Source organism: Corvus moneduloides, chromosome W, assembly GCF_009650955.1.
Source record: "Corvus moneduloides isolate bCorMon1 chromosome W, bCorMon1.pri, whole genome shotgun sequence".
NCBI classification, from domain to species: Eukaryota; Metazoa; Chordata; class Aves; order Passeriformes; family Corvidae; genus Corvus; species Corvus moneduloides.
The window spans coordinates 3,442,034-3,461,868 of NC_045510.1; positions in this window are offsets into that span (position 1 = coordinate 3,442,034).

Genomic DNA, 19,835 nt, shown 5'->3' on the forward strand with positions numbered 1-19,835 from the left:
TTTGAGGGTCCCATTCATGCGTTCAACTTTGCCACTTGCCTGGGGCCTGTATGGTGTGTGCAGGTCCCAAGTAAGTCCCAGAATCTTGCTAACTTCCCCAACCACTGTTGCAACAAAATGTGGTCCCCTATCTGATGACATTCCCAAAGGAACCCCAAATCTTGGTATTATATGATTGAGCAAAGCTTTCACTACTTCTTTTGCTGTGTTGGTGCGACAGGGGAAAGCCTCAGGCCATCCACTGAAGGTGTCAACCAGTACCAGTATATACCTGCATCCCTCTTTGCGTGGCATCTCAGCAAAATCTATTTGCCAATAATCTCCCGGGAGATCTCCTGTCTTTGTCACTCCTAACACAACTCTCTTGCTTGTGTCAGGGTTGTTTTTACAGCAGGTTTCACACTTGCTTGTTACAGATTGTACAATATCAGTCATTCCTCTCCCTATCACTACTTTCCTCAAATGTTTTAAAAGATTTTCTGCTCCCCAGTGGGTACTTTCATGCTCTCGTTGGGCTATTTCCTGAAGGATCAGGGGTGGAACTACGACTTGTCCTACCAGGGTAACAGCCCACCCACCTTCTTTGATTTCAGCCTTAAGGAACTTAATTAATTTGTGATCCCTTTGATCATATTTTGGGGTAAATGATGACAAATCTATCTCTTTTTGTGGTACCACTGCAAAAATGCCTTTTTCTGCAATCCCCCTGGCTGTTTCGTCAGCAAAACGATTTCCCAGTTCGGGGGCTGTTTTCCCTTTTTGATGACCCTTGCAATGCATGATTGCCACTTCCGTAGGCTTCCAAATGCTCTGTAAAAGTGCAAGAATTTGTTTAGCATGCTTAACCTTATTACCTTGAGCAGTCAGCAGGCCACGTTCCTTCCAAATAGCTCCGTGGGCATGCACAACACTGAAGGCATATTTGGAATCAGTCCCTACGTTCACCTTCTTCCCCTCACTCAGTTCTAGAGCTCTCGGTAGTGCAATGAGTTCAGCTTTCTGTGATGATACATCTGGAGGCAAAGCTTTTGCCTCAATGATTTTATCTGAGGTGGTTACAGCGTAACCGGTTGTCTCGGTTTTGAAAGACAGGTGTCTGCTAAGGAAGGCAGAGGCCCCCCTTGAAGTGGCAGATATAACCCCTTTTCCCTCCAAGTTATTATATTTTGAAATCAAGAGCCTTTAGGCGAAGATGTGGGAAATAGGAATAACAGTTCTTTACTATATATATATATATATGTATATAACCAGTCAAACAAAACAACAACTATGGCAGTAACAGCAATCACAAACCCAGTCCCAGCCTTCTCGGCTGCCGGGCCCTTTCCCCTCGGGTGCAGTTTTGCTCGCAGCCGGCAGGGGCGCTGGCGGCTCCCGGTGAGCAGGGCAGGTGCGATGGTTCCCCCGCGGCTGCAGGGGGCGCTCCGGGGCGAGCTCGGGAAACCCGCGGCTCTGGTGCCCTGGGATCCCGGGAAGGATGGAACAAAGGCTTCATAAACCCCTGGGCAGCTGATCCCGGGTTCTCAGGAACAGCAGGCTGAAACAGCAGGCTAGAACGGCAGGCTGGAACGGCAGGGACGGACACAAATCCCGGGTGGCAGACGAGATGTATCCAGATGGGAGAACCCCATGGAGGCCCAGGCAGGCAGGGCGAGCAGGTCTACAGCGTAGCGAAAGCTCGAAGCAGCAGCGGAGCGGGGCAGGGCAGCCACAGCTCGGTCTCCAGCAGGGCAGGGAAAGCGGCTTTTGGGGTCCCGGCGTTGTTTCCAGCAGGAAGAAAGAACAGCCAAAAAGAAAGAAGCAGCAGCTCCTTTCTCTGCAGCTTCTCTCTCCGGATGCTCAGAGCGAACTGAACCCACACCCAGGTGTAGACAAAGGAGTAGCCAGGCCCGCCCCACTCCCCTTTTTGTCTTTCTTAAGTACAGCTATTTGTCCCCTAGCAACATGCATATGGGAGAAAATTCCTTTAACAGGAAAAAAACTAAGACTAAACTAAAACCCCAACATTATCCACCCCGAATTTTTTCCTATACTAACATGTTACATGAAACTTAACTTTTTTAACTATATAAATCTATGCATTACCCAAATTATATACAAATATACATGCTGATACTGATACAAGTACAGAGCCATGGGTAGTTCACCCTAAAACAAGGTCCCCTTGAGGTAAGCATCGGGTCTCTCCATCTTTTTGCATCACCCACCAGGTGCAACCTGGTCCCTGAGCAAAAACAACCCCACGGATGGGTTTGTCTTTGCTCAAGGCAGACTTTACCCAAACAGTTTTTCCAAGCATACCTCTCATGTGCACCACTGGAACCTTATCCCTGTCTGTTGTTTGTAGGGGTTCAGATTGGGCAGGGCCTGCTTGGCTGGTGGAACCTCGAGTGTTAACTAACCAGGTGGCTCTTGCTAAATGCATCTCTCAGTTTTTGAAAGTCCCCCCACCCAGTGCCTTCAAGGTGGTTTTAAGCAGTCCATTACACCACTCAACCTTCCCAGCTGCTGGTGCATGGTAAGGGATGTGGTACACCCACTCTATGCCATGTTCTCTAGCCCAGGTGTTGATAAGGCTGTTCTTGAAATGAGTCCCATTGTCAGACTCGATTCTCTCAGGGGTGCCATGCCTCCAAAGGACTTGCTTTTCCAGGCCCAGGATGGTGTTCCGGGCAGTAGCGTGAGGCACAGGGTAGGTCTCCAGCCATCCAGTGGTGGCTTCTACCATTGTGAGCACATAGCGCTTGCCTTGGCGGGTTTGAGGCAGTGTGATGTAATCAATCTGCCAGGCCTCCCCATACTTGTATTTGGACTATCGCCCACTATACCACAGAGGCTTCACCCGCTTGGCCTGCTTGATCGCAGCGCATGTCTCACAATCATGGATAACCTGGGAGATACTGTCCATGGTTAGATCCACCCCTCGGTCTCGTGCCCACTTATAGGTGGCATCTCTGCCCTGATGACCTGAGGCATCATGGGCCCATCGAGCTAGGAACAGTTCTCCTTTATGTTGCCAATCCAAGTCTATCTGGGACACTTCTATTTTCGCAGCTTGATCTACCTGTTTGTTGTTACGATGTTCTTCATTAGCCCGGCTCTTGGGGATGTGAGCATCTACATGACGGACCTTCACGGATAGCTTCTCTACCCGAGTGGCAATGTCTTTCCACTCTTCAGCAGCCCAGATTGGTTTTCCTCTGCGCTGCCAGTTTGCCTTATTCCACCTTTCCAGCCAACCCCACAGAGCATTGGCTACCATCCATGAATCAGTGTAGAGGTAGAGCTTTGGCCACTTCTCTCTTTCAGCTATGTCCAGAGCTAATTGGACAGCTTTGAGCTCAGCAAATTGGCCCGATCCACCTTCTCCTTCAGTAGCCTGTGCAACTTGTCGTGTGGGGCTCCATACAGCGGCTTTCCATTTTCGGCTAGCGCTTACAATTCGGCAGGAACCATCAGTGAAGAGGGCGTATTGTCTTTCACTCTCTGGTAGCTCGTTATATGGTGGGGCTTCTTCGGCACGTGTCACCTGCTCCTCTTCTTCTTCAGAAGATAATCCAAAAGTCTCACCTTCCGGCCAGTTTGTAATTATTTCCAAGATCCCAGGGCGACTTGGGTTTCCAATTCGGGCGCGCTGCGTGATGAGGGCAATCCATTTGCTCTAAGTAGCGTCGGTGGCGTGATGCGTGGAGGGAACCTTTCCTCTGAACATCCACCCCAGCACCGGTAGTCGGGGTGCCAGGAGGAGTTGTGCCTCTGTGCCGATTACTTCTGAGGCAGCCTGGACTCCTTCATAAGCTGCCAAGATTTCCTTCTCTGTGGGAGTGTAGTTGGCTTCAGACCCTCTGTAGCTTCGGCTCCAGAATCCCAGTGGTCGGCCCCGAGTCTCACCAGGCGCCTTCTGCCAGAGGCTCCAGGACAGACCATTGTTCCTGGCTGCAGAGTAGAGCACGTTCTTCACCTCTGGTCCTGTCCTGACTGGGCCAAGGGCTACGGCGTGAGCAATTTCCTGTTTGATCTGAGTGAAGGCTTGCTGCTGTTCAGGGCCCCAGTGGAAATCATTCTTCTTGCGGGTAACCAGGTAGAGAGGACTCACGATCTGGCTGTACTCGGGAATGTGCATCCTCCAGAAACCTATAGCGCCTAGGAAAGCTTGTGTTTCCTTCTTGTTGGTCGGTGGAGACATTGCTGTGATCTTATTGATGACCTCGGTGGGAATCTGACGTCGTCTATCTTGCTACTTTACTCCCAGGAACTGGATCTCTCGGGCAGGTCCCTTGACCTTGCTCTTCTTGATGGCAAAACCAGCTTGCAGGAGAATTTGAATTATTCTCTCTCCTTTCTCAAACACTTCGGTTGCGGTGTTCCCCCACACAATGATGTCATCAATGTACTGCAGATGTTCTGGAGCCTCACTCTTTTCTAGTGCAGTCTGGATCAGTCCATGACAGATGGTGGGACTGTGCTTCTACCCCTGGGGCAGTCGGTTCCAGGTGTACTGCACGCCCCTCCAGGTGAAGGCAAACTGAGGCCTGCACTCTGCTGCCAGAGGAATGGAGAAGAATGCATTGGCAATGTCAATAGTGGCGTACCACTTCGCTGCTTTGGACTCCAGCTCGTACTGGAGCTCCAACATGTCTGGCACGGCAGCGCTCAGCGGTGGAGTCACTTCATTCAGGGCACGATAGTTCACAGTCAATCTCCATTCCTCGTCAGACTTGCGCACAGGCCAGATGGGGCTGTTGAAGGGTGAGTGGGTCTTGCTGACCACCCCTTGACTCTCCAGCTCGCGGATCATCTTGTGGATGGGGATCACAGCATCTTGATTTGTCCGATACTGCCGGCGGTGCACTGTCGAGGTGGCAATTGGCACTCGTTGCTCTTCCACTTTCAGGAGCCCAACTGCAGAAGGATTCTCAGATAGTCCAGGCAGGGTGTTCAATTGCCTAATGCCCTCTGCCTCCACAGCAGCAATCCCAAATGCCCACCTGAGTCCTTTTGGGTCTTTGTAGTAGCCATTCCGGAGGAAGTCTATGCTCAGAATACACGGGGCCTCTGGGCCGGTCACAATCGGATGCTTTTGCCACTCCTTCCCAGTCAGGCTCACCTCAGCTTCCAAAAGGGTCAACTGCTGTGATCCCCCGGTCACCCCAGCGATGGATACAGGTTCTGCCCCCACATGTCCCGATGGCATTAAAGTACACTGTGCCCCAGTATCAACCAATGCATCATATTTTTGTGGCTCTGATGTGCCAGGCCATCGGATCCACACTGTCCAGAAAACTCGGTTCTCTCGTGCCTCTTCCTGGCTAGAGGCAGGGCCCCTCTAGCCCTGGTTATCATTCTTTTCTTGGGCGTACATGCTCGAGGTACCTTCAAGGGGATCCGACATATCATCTTCCCTTCTGTAATGCCTGGCAGCTCGGTCACGGGAGGCTGAGGCTACCTTCACCTTAGCGGAACCCCCTCGGTTAGTGCCTCCCTCCTTGAGTTCATGCACCCGCGCTGCCAGGGCAGAGGTGGGTTTCCCATCCCACCTTCTCATGTCTTCCCCATGCTCACACAGGAAAAACCACAGCTCAGCTTGTGGGGTGTACCCTCTCTCTCTAGCAGGGGGACGACGGGCTCTGACTTGGGGGCCTGTGACTCGCACTGGTGCCACACTGACCCTCCCTCATCTCCTCCCTCATCTCCTCCCTCATCTCCTTCATCTCCTCTTTGAGGTCCTGGACCACAGCAGAGACATGAGCTTTTAGTGGGCCATTGATCATGCTGTCATAATGCTTGAGCCTGTTGGCAACAGAGCCCACTGTTTCTCGGGTATTGTCAGCATCAATCGTTGCAATGAAGGTGGTGTATTGTGATGGCCCTAGCCTTGCCAGGTTCCACATCATCTGTCCTGTGCACTTGACCTTATCGGGGTCATTATCATGCTGTCTATCCTTCCCAAAGAGTACCTCTAATATTGCCACCTCTCTTAGCTGTTGGACCCCTTGCTGGGCATGCTGGATGTTCGAGAAGAGCTAGAGAAGGAGGATGGGAGAAAACTTCCCCTGGTGTCATTTCCTCACAGAAGGTACCATTGTTAACATAACCCCAAAAACATGTGCTCAGTGTGTGATAGCTGTTTATCCATGTGCCCACATTCCGGAGGAAGTTAAAAACCCATGAATTCCTCACCTTCTCGACCCATAACGCAAGCTGGATAACAGCAATGGTAGCCTTAGTCAGAGGACCCATGTTTAGGTAAGGAGCTGCAAAGGGGAAGAATATAGCCACGGCTACATGCCACCCAAACCAGGGTAAACTAGACCACATAGTGCTGCCTAACAAGGTTCCAATATCCAGCACACAAAATAAAGTTATCGAGGAACTGTTATTCCTTTTTCACCTCTATCTCTTAATGCCCTCGAGCCCCACATTGGGCGCCAAGATCTGTCTCGATTTTGAAAGACAGGTGTCTGCTAAGGAAGGCAGAGGCCCCCCTTGAAGTGGCAGATATAACCCCTTTTCCCTCCAAGTTATTATATTTTGAAATCAAGAGCCTTTAGGCGAAGATGTGGGAAATAGGAATAACAGTTCTTTACTATATATATATATATGTATATAACCAGTCAAACAAAACAACAACAACTATGGCAGTAACAGCAATCACAAACCCAGTCCCAGCCTTCTCGGCTGCCGGGCCCTTTCCCCTCGGGTGCAGTTTTGCTCGCAGCCGGCAGGGGCGCTGGCGGCTCCCGGTGAGCAGGGCAGGTGCGATGGTTCCCCCGCGGCTGCAGGGGGCGCTCCGGGGCGAGCTCGGGAAACCCGCGGCTCTGGTGCCCTGGGATCCCAGGAAGGATGGAACAAAGGCTTCATAAACCCCTGGGCAGCTGATCCCGGGTTCTCAGGAACAGCAGGCTGAAACGGCAGGCTAGAACGGCAGGCTGGAACGGCAGGGACGGACGCAAATCCCGGGTGGCAGACGAGATGTATCCAGATGGGAGAACCCCACGGAGGCCCAGGCAGGCAGGGCGAGCAGGGCTACAGCGTAGCGAAAGCTCGAAGCAGCAGCGGAGCGGGGCAGGGCAGCCACAGCTCGGTCTCCAGCAGGGCAGGGAAAGCGGCTTTTGGGGTCCCGGCGTTGTTTCCAGCAGGAAGAAAGAACAGCCAAAAAGAAAGAAGCAGCAGCTCCTTTCTCTGCAGCTTCTCTCTCCGGACGCTCAGAGCGAACTGAACCCACACCCAGGTGTAGACAAAGGAGTAGCCAGGCCCGCCCCACTCCCCTTTTTGTCTTTCTTAAGTACAGCTATTTGTCCCCTAGCAACATGCATATGGGAGAAAATTCCTTTAACAGGAAAAAAACTAAGACTAAACTAAAACCCCAACACCGGTCATCCTCCTACCGTTTCTCATGAAGCTGCTTCCATCAGTGTACAGTTCCCAGTCTGGATCTTTCAAAGGAACATCTTTCAGGTCTGGTCTGCTGGAATAAGTTTCCTCTATTGTCTGCAAATAATCGTGTTCAGGCACACTGTCAAGTAATGTAGATGATAAAAACATTGCAGGGTTTACCACAGAAGTTGTCTTTAGAGTAACATCATCCTGTTCCAACAACACAGATTGGTATTTGAGCATCCTGCTAGGGGAGAGCCAGTGTCCCCCCTTTTGCTCCAGCACATTTATCACTGCATGGGGTACATACACGACAATGTGCTGCCCAAGGGTGAATTTACGAGCCTCCTGTATCAGAAGGACTGTTGCTGCCACAGCTCTCAAGCATCCTGGCCAACCCTGGGCTACATTGTCTAGTTGTTCTGAGAAATAGGCCACAGCTCTTCGCTGGTCTCCAAGGTGCTGTGCCAGTACCCCCAGAGCAACATTCAGTCGCTCATGTGTAAAGAGTTCAAAAGGTTTAGTCAAGTCCGGCAGCCCCAGAGCTGGGGCTGACATCAAGGAATGTTTCAGCTGTTTAAATGCAGCCCTGGCATTCTCTGTCCACATGATTGTCCCCTTTTCAGCTGCTTTAAGGACCTCATATAAAGGTCTCACCAGTATACCATAGTTTGATATCCACAGGCGACACCAACCTACCATTCCCAGGAAGGCTTGCATCTCCCTTACGGTATGGGGCTCTAGAAGTCGGCAGATGGCTTCCTTCCGTTCTCTGCTGAGTTGGCGATGTCCTCGGAAAATTTCCAGGCCCAGGTATACTACTGTTTCCCTGGCAACCTGTGCCTTCTCTTTTGAGACCCAATACCCACTTTGGCCCAAGAAGTTCAACAGACTTACAGTGAGCTTGATGCAGTCATCTCGTGTCTTGGCCGCTATCAAGATGTCATCAACATACTGGAGAACCGCTCCTCCTGGTTCTTGTTTCCTCCAGTCCTCAAGCTCCTTTGCCAGCTGGTTTCCTAATATGGTCGGGCTGTTTTTGAATCCTTGTGGTAAAACTGTCCAGGTGAGCTGGGTCTTCCTCCCTGTTTCAGGATTCTCCCACTCAAAAGCAAAGAGTTCTTGGCTATTCTTATGCACAGGAATGCAGAAAAAGGCATCTTTGAGATCTAAAACAGTGAACCACTCTAATTCATTTGTTAGTGTTGTCAAAAGTGTGTAAGGATTCGCTACCACTGGGTGTATGTCCTCTGTCATCTTGTTGATTTCCCTCAAATCCTGTACCAACCTGTAGCTTTTACCATCAGCTTTCTTTACTGGCAAGATTGGTGTGTTGTACCTGGATTCACATTCTACTAACAACCCAAATTTGAGAAACTTTTCAATCACAGGTACTAATCCCTTACAAGCTTCTAATTTCAGAGGATATTGTCTTTGTCTTACTGGTGTAGCCCCTGCTTTGAGTGTGATACTCACAGGTTCAGCTTTTTTGGATCTCCCAGGAGAATCATTGGCCCACACTATTTGAATGACAGCCTCTTCAACTTCTTCGGGAATTTTTCCATGGCATTCCTGTACAAGTATAGCAGCTGCTTCGATAATTTTAGATTCTGGGATTATAACTTTCACTCTCCCTTCCTTTGAAAACTTAATTTCTGCTTCCAATTTTTCCAATAAATCTCTGCCTAACAATGGCATTGGGGAATTTGGCATATACAGGAACTGGTGAGTGACCCAGTGTTTTCCCAATTTAAATTTTAAAGGTTGGAAAAAAGGCCTTGTTTCACTTACCCCTGTAGCTCCAATCACATCTACAGTGTCTTGACTCAGTTTACCTTTTAAAGTATTTAACACAGAATATGTTGCTAACTCAACAACCACCCATTTCTGGTATTGCTTCAGCTTTTCCATCTGTTTTGGGACATTGGGATCCCAGCCAGGGTTTGCTAGGGGATAGATATCATTAACTGACCCTTGAAGACTCCCAGTTGCAATTTGAGTTTCTATAGCAGATATAGCAGCTTTGTTGACCATTTCTCTCTCTGTTTTATCCAATAATTCATCTAGCATAACATTTAGATCACCCCAATCTGGGTTTTGGGATTTTATGGCCATTTCTACACGCATAGCTACTCTCTCTGGGTTGTCCCTGTACTTCCCAATTGAGTTTTTCCACTGCTGTGATTCTCCGAGAGAAAATGGTACTTTTATATAAATGGCTCCTTGATTTCCCACAGCCTGTCTCAGAGGTGCTTCTAATGCAAGTTCTTCCTCCCCCCCTTTATCTGTTTTGGACCTTGTGTGTTTAGCGACGGGACTGACTGCTCTCATAGCTTCTCGGGCTATCCTGCCCCTCCTTCTACCTCCCTCCCCGTGAGAACCATCTGTATCAAAATCATCCCATTCGCTTTTAATTGAAATTGGTTCATTGGTTTTAAAACTTGTTCCAGGCGAATGTTGATCAGGAACTGTCTCGCTCTCTGCGGCAGTGGAGGGGTAGGGAGGCAGGGGCTGCAAGCAGGTTCTCCCGTCCCTGGCTCTGTAAGAGCCGCCTGGGTCGGGGCCATCCCATGTGCCCTCAGCTTTAACATTGCCTGTACCGCAGGGTGGGGAGAGGGAGCGGCTCCTCCTGTCTCTGGGTCGGAAACTTGCGGTTCTCTGTATTGGGGAATGCCGCCGCCATTGCCCGTGTCCATTTCTACCTTCACTTCTGTGTTCAGGGTACTCGGGGAAAGGCGGCCAGCCTGCCCCTTCCCCTCCCCCTTCCCCGTCTCTGCCTCTGGACCGGTCAGGGGGCGGCGGCCATTCTACACCTTCTCTGCCTCCGGGGCGGTCAGGGGGCGGTGGCATATCTGCCTCTTCCCTGCCTCCGCGCCCGCCCTCCGCCCCCGACGAGGTTGGGGGTGGGGGGGCCCCGCGCCGCTCCTCCGGCTTGGAGCCGGCCGCCTGCTCCCTCCCCTGCCCCCGCTCGGACAGCGGCGGCGGCGGCGGCGGCGGCGGCGGTACCGGAGGTGGGGGAGCCACTGCTCCCCCATCCCCCGCCCCCACTTGTGCGGGCTGCCCCGCCGGCGGAGCCACCGCTCCCCCACCCCCCCGCCGTGCGGGCTGTCCCGGCGGTTGAACAGGGTGGGGAGACCCTCTTCCATTGCGCAAAGCTGGTGCTACCATATCTGTACCTGTCATATCAATTTCTCTGTCCGTATTAGTATACGAGTCAGCTTGCTGCAGCTTTTTCTTTCCCTTTCTCTTCCTCAAAGTCATTTTCATATTACTTTTGTCTACCACATATGCTTCTTCCCTGTTCAAATACATAGTAAAAAGTTCTGCATATCTTAGTTCATCAAACCTACGTAATGATCTCAATTCTACCATCAGGTCATTAATGATGTTATTTTCCAAACTCCCATAGCGAGGCCAATTTCCTTGACTTAATTTTAAAGTCGGCCAAACCTGTGTAGACAGCCTAATCAATTCTCGGGTGTTCAAAGTAGTTTTTCGCCCTGTCAGCCATTTCCAGTGTTTTATTATCAGCTCCAACGGGCTGTTAGGAGGAACTTTTTCATTCACACCACCCATGTTTTCTCACAGGCAGGAAAACTGTGCCAGAGGAAAGCTCTTAACTCTGGAATTCAGCCTGCAACCTGGCCTTGGAATTCCGATTTCCCAGGCAGTTTATCTAGGTTACTGTTGCAGTGGGGATACTGCAACATGCATATATCAAACCAGGAGTCCCGTGGAAAGGAAATATATACGGACAGGCAGATTCTTGATAGCTGTTTCAGAGATGTTTATTTCTCCAGCCGCATGGCCGGGGCTCTGCCGAGGAACTGTTCCAGTCACGGGACCAAGGGTCCTTCTGCCCGCGCAGGGAACACAAACCAACCAATGGGAACGAGGCTGAGCAGGGGCAGGGAAACCCCGTGTCTGTCCCCTCAGGGCCCCTCTCCCAGGGCTCCATGGCAGGGGGAGGGACCCCAACAGGTTACTACACGAACACTTCAAAACAGCACTTTAAAACACTAAAAAGCAACTAGTTTTAGCAAGCAGTAAATGCGTGCGCGCGAAAATCTGATCTTAACAGGATTCGAACCCACAACTCCTGACGTCTGAACGAACCAACCAACCAACCAACCAACCAACCTCTGAGCCTCTCTTGCGGCTGCGTAGGGTGCAGCCTCTGGGCTCCTGGAGGGCGTCCCCTCCTTTCTACAGTTTGCAGGGGAAAAGTTTAAGCTTTCCCCTTTTGTGGGCTTTTATGCCCCCAACCTTTCCAACCCCCTCGGAGATCTCCTTCCCTAGTGCTAGCACAGTCTCAGTGGTACTGATCCCCTTTTCACTCACCTCTTTCCGTGCTTCTGCCTTTCCGTGCTGGGTCCTAAAGTCCTGGTCACAGTCTTACATTGTTTCTCCGGCCCCTCTGTAATTTGCTGGCAAAGAGAGGGGCAAAGCAAGATGTGTTCCAACCCAAGACTGCGAGTTTCAAGGTCTTTAGGGTCCCTTCGTGGTCGCCAGCAACTGATGCCTTTTCCTGGTCTTAAAATCAAGAGGCATACACAGTTGGAAGGGGAAAAGGGATTTTACCTTGGTATTTATTCTTAAGGATCCTTAGGTGTACACGTCCAGGTCATATGCCTCGAGATGTACCCCACCGAGTCTTTCCCTGTCTCTGTGTCTCTCTTCTTCCGCGTGTTCCCGTGTGTCTCCCCCCAACATTGGGTATAACATTATAGGCTTTACTAATTAGCATATCTATCAAAGATTCCCCAATGAGAGGTTCAAGTGAGCCCCCCCTCCCCAAGGAACCTTCCCCTGGATGGTTCTATCTTAGTTTACAGAATATGTTCTGGAGAGGACCTTGGGGTCTGGGGCACACTGATCCCTAGCTACGAGGCTTCTAAAATGTTTAGTCTCTTAGCTTAACAAACAAGTCCAAGAATGTAGGCAAAAAGCACTAGGAATACAGAAGCTGTAAAAAGGTATAACGGGTATAAAAGAAAAGGCAAAAAATCTTCATGGCATCACTATGCTAAACCACGACAGGTGGTCTCAGCCTGCCAAACCTTCCAGGCAGCCCCCTGTGTGCCTTTCCTTACAGCCCTGCTCTTCATTGTGACTCCGTCCTCTTTCCCCTGCCCCGATTGTACACATGCATCCTCTTTACTGTGGAAATAATCTGGCTGCTGGAGTTAATGGGTGATGTCACGGAGTTGGTTTGTAACCGGGCGGAAACACCAATTTAGTGTAGTGGTTTGGCCCAAAATACTCATTACTGCTTATCTTCTGTGAGATAAGAATTAGGAGAAACACAAAGCAGGCACTAAACTTGAAAGAATATAAAGAAGTTTATTAACAGACCTAAAAGGAAAAAAAATTATACCATACCTTCAGAACTCTCCTCCTCCCCCCACCTTCCTCCCTTCTCCCACTGACAATGTAAAAAGACAACCCTTAAGATGTTCAGGCTGTTTACCACTTCCATAATAACCTTGTTCAGTCTATTTAGAAAGAGAAGTCTCTTGCTCGTGCTATGAAAACATTATCACAACGAGACAGCCGCCCACTTCCAAATATTGTTCAGTCCATATAGGAAGAGGTCTCTCTGCTCGCATGTGAGTCCCTTCCCCCGACTTGCAGCTTTTCCCACAACTGCTTTCCAGGGCCCACTCTTGAAGTTTTTGGGGTACAATTTTAAGGTTGAGCCGTTCAGAAACAAAAGTTCTCTTCACCCATCTCTGGGAGCATTTCATCTCTAAGAACAGAGGCCCTCCGCCTTCCCTGGGAGCAAAGGGTCCTCCTCATCTTCATCTCTAGGGCTATCTCTGGGAGCATCTCTAGGAACTGAGGTTTTCTCCTTTCCCGTGTGGAGCAAAAGTCCTCATCGCTTCCATCTCTCCCTATCCAAACTTCTCATGAAATTACAGCTGCATCAGCATCTGCCTATCTCAGCGCAGGTGCTTTTGCTTATGAGTTGAACACTCCACCCCCCCATATCTTCATGAAATTACAACAGGATACTCTGATATATCATAGCTTCACAACAGACTTTCAGCTTTAAGCATCTCCTCTTTCTCTTCCCTTAGGTTTTCAGCTCTTCACAGCACTAAAAGGGTTAATCTCACCTAGGCCTTGCAGCTGGAATGTGTCTTATCGCTGTTGGTCACCTGACCTCTGCTGGACAGCGGTGCCGCAGTGGGGGGGGGGCGGGGGGTGGTTCCGAGCTGCTCTGGCTGCCCACAGCCCTGCTGGGGGGGTCATCCTGGAGCCATGGCCCGGCCCGGCCTGGCCCAAGCAGGGCCTGGGCCGGGCCCACTGGGCCCCGCTCAGGCCCCGAAGCCACCTGTCCCAGTGCCAGAAATGAGAGAGAGCTTGGGGGGGAGTTTGCCTATTCTTAAGTGTGGATCACAGAGGCGGTCACAACTTTAAGTGGCTTAAAGAATTGTCCATATTCAAACTGGCCAGCTGATAGGTTCTGTCAGGTCCCAGAGGAAGCTGTAAGCACCCCTTAGCAAGGACATCCCTTCTGGGACTATGCTTGCTAACCTATGACAGGTGAAAATTGTGCATTGCCACTTTCTTCCCTGTTCTTGGATGCAGGGTTGTTGTCTATCCCATTTTTTTGTCCCCCAGTTCATTTTATTGTTCCCCATCCTATTTTTGTTGTTGTTCCCTATCCTGCTTTTTTGTTCCCTATCCCATTTTTTAAAAATTGTTCCCTACCCTTCTTTTTTTATTCCCTATCTTATTTTTTCTTCCTTCTGCCCTGCCTTCCCTGCTGTGGATTCTCCCTTCCTTACCTGCTCCCTTCCCTATTCATAAGGGGTTTATTTGGCTACAGATATAGGCCAGGTACCTTTTAAAGGTGCCAAATTCTTTTTTCAGCAAGACAGAGATTTGCAGCATGTTAACAGGATTTAACAGGTACTTCAACATAAATAAAATAAAGCTTAGAAGAGAAAAAAAACACAAAACCCAACCCAACAACAAAGCCTTGCAACCTGGTATGAGTTCCCTTCATTCATAAACTTAATTTTCTTCTTGAAAATTTTATTTGGGATTTATCCCTGTGCTATCTGAAAGCCTCTATGTTCCCTGTCAGCCAGAGAATAACCTGATATAACATGGTGCCTCCTTGCAGGGGGAGGGCTTATTGGTAAGCTTCCCAGTTAAACCACCTGATGGGATCAACAGAGGTAAGCAGCACCCTGGAGGCTTGCTGGCAGAGGATTTGAAAAACAAGTCAGCAGCATTATCCTGAAAACATTTGGGTTTTTATCCCCTTGTCATGTACAAGATCCAGTTTCACCTGAAAGGGAGCAGGAGAGGATGTAGTGGGGCATCTGAGCATCAGCAAGGCTTTCTCTGGATTGGAGTTTTTGCAGCCCTGGGTATTATCTTGTGTTATGCCTGATAGTCTCCAGAGAGTAAATATTTTCTCCTGAGGCAGAGCAGCCCACAGAGGAGCTGGGAACAAGCCAAAGCAGAGGCATTACTAGGAGGATAAAGCCCAAAATGCTGTGACTGGGGTTGTGCCCCATGTCATGCCTTGCCTCTAGAACTGGGGCTGCAGCAGTGTCCCCTCTCTTTGGGGAAATGTGGGTTCCCATTTTCCTTATTTCACAGATTCACAGAATCATTTAGGTTGGAAAAGACCTCTAAGATTTCCCTCTTTAAAAAAAAAACATATATATGTGACCTTCCCTGAGGTTCCTATGATTTTCTAACATATATGTGGATTACAGTAGCACTTTAAACTACATCTTCTGTCCTGGAGTACTGCTGCATCCTTTAGGTGAGTACCCCAAGTTATCCTCAGGTATTCTGAATGCTCAACTTCAGCCCATAGAACAAATAGTTGATGCTATTTTTTTTTTCCAGTTAATTAGCCTGTAGAAAAATTTTGGTCGTAAGGATAGTTTTGGAGGATAAGAGGATTTTTAGCTGGGATAAATGAGAATAGGTATTTTTACTTTGTTAAAACAGGAAACAAAAGAATGTCAAGTCCTATTTAAATCCAAAATGAAATCTGTCTTTCAATATTTTACACCATAATGGAGAGATGTGGAAATTTAGTGTATGTCAACATAAAATAAAAGTAAAAATCCATTGTTTAAAAATACCAGTCCCTAAAAAAACCATGAAAGAACTTTTTCCAGTATTTTCTTCCTAGTGTTTTGGCTGCAGTGACTTGACCAAAACTATTTAAAATTCACCAAGCCAAAGGTGGGCTGCTAGCAAACAAGTGGTTTTTTAAAAAATTATTATTTGATGGGTTCAGCCTTTTACTTCTGCAAAGGTAGATTCAATTCCTTGAGTGACTGTGACAGAGGAGAAACTTGACCCTCATCCCACACTGGAGGAGGGAACACATGGGGCTTGAGTGCTAGATGTCACCTCTGGTTCCTGGTACTGAAAGGCATTGGGCTTCTCTGGACATTGTGGACATGTGGGGATGCTCATCAGAAGCAGGGTGTCCCTGTGGACTGGGGGTCATTAGCAAGCACAAAGGTTCTTCAAGGGCCCTCCAGGAGGGAGAAGCCCTGAAGAGGGTAAAACACTGGCACAGGTTGCCCATAGAGGTTGTGGATGCCCCATCCCTGGAAACATTCAAGGCGAGGTTGGATGGGGCTCTGAGCAACCTGATCTAGTTGAAGATGTCCCTGCTCATTGCAGGGGGTTGGACTAGATGACCTTTTAAGGTCCTTCCAACCCCAACACTTCCATGGTTCTATGAAAGCACTAGCAGGAGTGGGGAAAGCTTGTCCCAAGCTCCAGCATTCTGTATTTATGTTGGCATTTGTTGCATCTTCCTCTGAAGTCTTCAAGTGCTGCAGTAACTCAGGGCTAGGTACAAAGTTTATTTTCTTGATCATTCATATTGTATAATTTATTCCAGAAGTGTCTTTTTCAGTCCCTTGTTAAGCTCAGCTACTAAATTGCTGGGCCATAAATATCCCTCAGATGACCTCATCTGACCTGCACTGTACAGGCATCCAAGAGCTGGCAACAGTGGGCTTCCACCTGCAAGGCCCTTTGATGTGAGATACCATCTGGGTATATAGTGTTATACAGTCTCTTGATTAAACAAATTCTCACCTCTTTTCTTTCCTTTTTTTTCCCCCCAAAGCTATATAGTTTGGGCTTTTTATTTGCATCTCTGAATTCAGAGGTACGTCAATAGCAGTTGTCCTGCTATGATGTTTTTGCTGAAATTGCTAATGTTGCTCCCATTTGTTGCAATTATAGCCCTCCTCCCATGTTGTCATTATGACTAACTTTCACAGAATCACAGAATATGCTGACTTGGAAGGTACCCGCAAGTATCATCGAGTCCAACTCCTGGCCCTGCACAGGACCATCCCCAAGAGTCACACCATGTCCTCGAGAGTATTGTCCAAATGCTTCTTGAACTCTGTCAGGCTTGGTGCTGTGACTACTCCAGGGAGCCTGTTCCAGTGCCCAACCACCCTCTGGCTGAAGAACTTTTTTCTAATATCCAGCCTAAACCTCCCCTGACACAACTTCAGGCCATTCCCTCAGGTCCTGTCACTGGTCACCAGAGAGAAGATGTCAGTGTCTGCTCCTCCTCTTCCCCTCATGAGGAAGTTGTAGACTGCAATGAGGTCTCCCCTCAGTCTTCTCTTCTCTAGGCTGAACAGACCAAGTTGTTTGACCTTGGCTGGGCACCAGGTGCCCACCAAGCCACTGTATCACTTCCCTTCTCAGCAGGACAGGGGAGAGAAAATAAGATGGAAAATAACTCGTAGGTTGAGATAAGGCAGTTTACTAAAGCAAAAAAAAAAAAAAAAAAGGGAAAGTTTGCACACTAAAGCAAAGGGGAAAACTTAATCTCTACTTCTCATCAGTGAGCGATGTTCACACACTTCCTGGGAAGCAGGGCTTCAGCATGCATAGCGGTTGCTCCGGAAGGCAAACATTGTAGAATAATGAATCCCCCCCTGCTTCCTCCTCTCTCCCTTAGCTTTTATATCTGAACTGACACCATATGGCATGGAATATCCCTTTGGTTAATTTGGGTCAGCTGGCCTGGTTGTGTCCCCTCCCAAGACCTTGCCCACTCCCAGCCCCCTTGATGGGAGAAGGAATGCTAGAGGGACAGCGCTGCTCAGCAGTAGCCAAAACACTGGTGTGTTATCAACACCCTTCCAGCTCTCAAAGCAAAGCACAGCACTGTGAGGGCTGCTCGAGGTAAATGAACACTATCTCAGCCAGACCCAATATAGCTCCTCATACAGCTTCCCCTCAAGGCCCTTCACCATCTTCATTGCCCTCCTTTGGACACTCTATAATAGTTTAATATCTTTCTGTGTTGGTTTTGCATGGCCTGGTTTTTGGTAGCGAGGGGGCCACTGTCTTGGGGTGACTTTATGATGTGTATCCTATATCGCTGCCCTATGCCCAGAAATTAATTCTTGTGCCTTTTTATGCCTCTAAACTGAGGGGTGGTGACCTGCCTTCTCTCAGAGGATATATTTCTAAATTTGGCCAAACCGGCACAGCCATGGAGGTGGCTTCTGTGAGAAGCTGATAGAAGCTTCCACCATGTCCGGCAGAGTCAATCCCTGATGGCTCTGAAGATGGACATGCTGCTGGCAAAAGCAGGGCCAATTAGAGAGGTTGGTAATGCCTCTGTGATACCATATTTAAGAAGAAAATCAAAACAAAGTGGAGCACGCACAGTTTTTTTCTAGCCAGAGAAGAGGAAGAGGTGAGAACATGTGAGGGAAACAACATGGAGACACCAAGGTCAGTGGAGAAGAAGGAGGAGGAGGTGCTCCAGGTGCCAGAGCCAAGGTTTCTCTGCAGGCCATGGTGATGACCATGGTGAAGCAGGCTGTCCCCCTGCAGGCCATGGAGGTCCACAGGGGATGCAGAGATCCACCTGCAGCCCATGGGGGAGGTGCTCACACTGGAGCAGGTGGATGCCTGGAGGAGGTTGTGGTCAAGTGGAAGACCCAGCAGAGAGAGGGGGCCCCTGCTTTCAGGCTGGAGCAGCCTGTCCTTGGAGGACTGCACCCCGTGGAAGAGTGACCCATGCTGCAGCAGTTTTGGGAGGACTGTCTTCCCATGGGAGGAAATCGTGTTGCGGTCATTTTGGGAGGACTGCTGCTCATGAGATTGGGCCCATACTGGAGAGGTTCACGGAGAACTGTCTCCCATGTGAAGGGACCCCACAGTGCAGCAAGGGAAGGACTCCTCTCCCTAAGCAGTGGAAGAGAACCTTGGGTGATGAACTGACCAAAACCCCCACTCCCCTGTCTTCCTGCGCTCAGTGGGAAGGAGGGAGGGGTTGGGGGAAAAAGGTCTTTTTAAGGGCTTATTTTACTTCTCATTTTCCTGCTCTGATTTTGTTAGTAATAAATTCACTTTGTACCTTTAAGCTGAGCCTGTTTTGCCTTTGGAGTGTTTTCTCCTGGTCCTTAACTCATGAACCCTTCGTTAATTTTTCTTCTCCTCTGCCCAGCTGTGGCAGGGGAGGGTGAGCGAACGGCTTTCGTGGGTGCCTGGCATTTGGCCAGTGTCAAACCACAACACTTTATTACATTGTGGTACCCAAAACTGCACACAATGCTCAAGGTGAGGCCACACAGTGCAAAGTAGAGCAGGAGAATCACCTCCCTCGACCAGCTGGCGATGCTTTGCCTGATGCACCCCAGGACACAGCTGCCAGGGCACTTCTGACTCTTATTCAACTTTCCATCAACCAGGACCCCTAGGTCCCTTTCTGCAGCACTGCTTTCTAGCGTCTCATTCCCCAGTCTATCAGTACATCCAGGGTTGCCCCATCCCACGTGCAGAATCTGGCACTTTCCCTTGTTGAACTTCATATGGTTGGTGATTGCCCCGTCCTCTAATTTGTCAATGGGTCTCTGCAGGGCCTCCCTGCCTTCGAGGGAGTCAACAGCTCCTCCCAGTTTTCTATCCTCTGCAAACTTGCTTAGTATTTCTTCAAGTCCTGCGTCCAAGTCATTAATGAAAATGTTGAAGAGCACAGGGCCTAAGATGGAGCCCTGTGGAATCACACTAGTGACAGGTCGCCAGTCTGATGTCACCCCATTCACTGTAACCCTTTGTGCCTGACCCGTGAGCCAGTTTCTCACCCATCACATTATGTGTTTATCCAGCTATGTGCTGGACATTTTGTCCAGAAGGATACTGTGAGACACAGTATCAAAAGCATTACTGAAATCCAAAAAGATGACATCAACTGGCTTCCCTTGATCAACTAGGTGGGGATCCTTGTCATAAAAGGAAATCAGGTTTGATAAACAGAACTCCCCTCTCATGAAGCTGTGCTGGCTGTGACTGATGACTGTGTTGTCTTTTGTGTGTTTTTCAATACCTCCTAGTGTAATCTTCTCCATAACTTTACCAGGCACTGAAGTGAGACTTTCTCAGAGACTGAAAATAGTTCATGCCTCAAACATTGCTATAAAGTT